At 38.7% G+C, this 2,968-nt stretch overlaps 1 pseudogene; it reads left to right on the forward strand.

Moving 5' to 3' along the window:
• Positions 1-1,460, forward strand: part of LOC112095402 — a 4,248-nt pseudogene extending 2,788 nt beyond the window's left edge.
• Positions 1,461-2,968: the final 1,508 nt, after the last annotated feature.

The following is a 2,968-nucleotide window of genomic DNA, read 5'->3' on the forward strand; positions in this document are numbered from 1 at the left end:
TTTCCAAAAAGGATGCTAAGGCGCGACTAATTAGGTGGATCCTTCTATTGCAGGAATTTGACTTGACCATCAAGGACAAGAAAGGTGTCGAGAATGTCGTTGCCGACCATCTGTCTCGACTCGAGTTCAATGATCCCGCCGATGGCCCTGCCATCCGCGATAACTTCCCTGATGAAAATCTTTTCGCCATCACTAAGCTGCCTTGGTACGCTCATATCGTAAACTACTTGGTGACGGGCGAACTTCCTTCTAATTGGAATGCACAAGATAAACGCAAGTTCTTGGTCGAAGTGTGAAACTTCTATTGGGATGACCCATATCTTTTCAAGTACTATCCTGACCAAATCATGAGACGATGCATTCCTGATGATGAAATTACTAGTGTTCTGAACTTCTGCCATAACGATGCATGCGGTGGTCATTTTTTTGTGAAAAAAACCGCCGCAAAGATCTTCCAGTGTGGTCTTTATTGGCCTACTTTGTTCAAAGACACTAATCAATTCTGTCATTCCTGTGTCCGGTGCCAGAAGTTAGGTGCTTTGTCCCGCCGCCATATGATGCCTTTGAACCCAATTCTCGTGATAGAAATATTCGATTGTTGGGGGATCGACTTTATGGGTCCATTTCCACCTTCTTCTGGATACCTGTACATCCTTCTCGCGGTGGATTATGTTTCTAAATGGGTTGAAGCCGTGTCGTGTCGAACCAATGATAATGCAACAGTTGTTAAGTTCTTGAAGGACAATGTGTTATCTAGGTTTGGCACTTCACGTGCTATCATCAGTGATCAAAGCACTCACTTCTGCAACCGTTCATTTGAGGCTCTTATGCGCAATTACGGTGTGCTCCATAAGGTTGCTACTGCCTATCATCCACAAACGAATGGTCAAGCTGAGTTGGCGAATAGGGAGATCAAACAAATTCTGGAAAAGACGGTAAACCCCGACCGCAAGGATTGGTCCTTACGTCTTCTTGACGCTCTCTGGGCATACCGCACTGCTTACAAATCTCCTCTTGGGATGTCTCCCTATAGACTTGTCTTTGGAAAAGCCTGTCATTTACCTGTCGAGCTCGAACATAAAGCCTATTGGGCCGTCAAAGCCCTTAACTTTGACCTCAATGTTGCCGGTATTCAAAGAAAGCTCCAATTATCTGAGATTGATGAGTTAAGGAACGACGCATACGACAATTCTAGGATCTACAAGGCCAAAATGAAAGCGGCTCATGACAAGCAGATCCTGAGAAAAAATTTCGAGCCAAATCAGCAGGTGCATCTTTATGACTCCCGTTTGCATCTCCACCCAGGTAAGTTAAGGTCACGGTGGACTGGTCCATTTATGGTGAAACAAGTTTTTCCCAACGGTGCTATTGAGGTCGAGGACCCAAGCGATGGGAGAGTATTCAGAGTCAATGGCCAGAGACTAAAGCATTACATTGAGCGTGTGAGCCAAGCTAAATAGATCATTCTCGAGGCTCCGATTTATCAACCTTGAAGAGTTTGCTTCTAACCCTTTTGTAACATATTTTTGTTTCTTTGTTTCGTTTGGTTTGTTTTGTGTGCTTTTATTTTGATTTCGTGTGCTTTTATATTTGTTTATAATTTGGAGAATCAGTTCAGGCGACTCGACTTAGTTCCAATGTTCTTCACCCAGGTGTTCTCTTTCCTTGTCTTCTTCGTATTGCATATCTTTTTAGACATTGAGGACACTGTCTGATTTTGGTTGAGGGTGGTGAGCATATTATGCGTGAGATTAATTTTTGTCTTGTTATTTTGGGTCAAAATTTTTGCGAGATTATCTGAGTATGATTTCAAAATTTTTGGTTTGAGTCAGTTTTTGCTATCTTAATTACCAAGAAATGATATCCAGAGTTATTTTTGAGCACATGCTAAACCTTGTGGTAAGATTGTTGTTGACACATTTAGTTGAGAAAAATTCCTGAGTTCAAGGTTTTTATTTTTGATGAGTTGTGAGAGTTGAGAAAACAGCTTTTTGAAACTTTTATTGATCTTTTGAGTTGGTTGAGTCATTAACGGAGCACCTTTACTTGACTTATGACATTTGTTTGAGGGATGATTTCTGGTTAGGAATAATTTTTAGAAATTGAGCCATGTGTTGTAGATAGTTATCATTTTTCTTTTACATTTTATCATTAAAAAAAAAAAAAAAAAAAGAGCAAGAGCATCATTTATCATCAATGTTTACGTAGTTTGGTTGCACTGACGTCTTGTGCTGCATAGCAGCCAACGCCTTACTACATCAGCTTCATCAAATGTATGTTGCCTCTTGCCTCGAAAAAAAAAAGTTTGTGTATATTTGTCTGTATTTTCGGCTTTTTGTTTGTTTATGAGATCTTACTCTTAACCAGAATAAAATCCTGAAAGTTTGTTTACGGTTTGAGTGATGAATTGTTCCAGATATTTGATTTGCTTATCATTTGATCAATGTTTGTTTAATAACTTGTCCTTAAATTGCCTTCTCTCACTTGAGCGTTAATTGTGACATTTCCAACTCCATGAGCGTAATCCCTTTGCATCAAAATATTTCCGTTCCCCGTGAGGTAAATGGAGTTGAGACTTTAACTTGGTGAGTTTTTCGACGCTATTTGTGTTAAGGAATGTGGTAAGAACGATACGGTTTGGTGCACACACATACGACTCTGGAGTTATGACTGAAGTAGTTTTGATAGCATTTTCTGATGAGTTACTAATGTTTTGTTTGATTGCTTAGGTGATTTTGCAGGTTTTGATTTTCAGCTTGACATGATTTTTTTTTCTTTCGCTTGAATTGCTAGAGACTAGCAATAAGCTGGTTAGAGGTTGTGATAAGTGCACGAATTTGCACTTTTAATGTTCATAATTGTCAAACTATTTTATCAATTTTGTAATTTTAATTTCAAATATTCCTAAATTTAAATGATTTAATTTTAATTAGATTTATTTTATTTTTCAGGTTTTTGAAGAAAACAA

Source organism: Morus notabilis, unplaced genomic scaffold (genome assembly GCF_000414095.1).
Source record: "Morus notabilis unplaced genomic scaffold, ASM41409v2 Scaffold2338, whole genome shotgun sequence".
Lineage (NCBI taxonomy): Eukaryota > Viridiplantae > Streptophyta > Magnoliopsida > Rosales > Moraceae > Morus > Morus notabilis.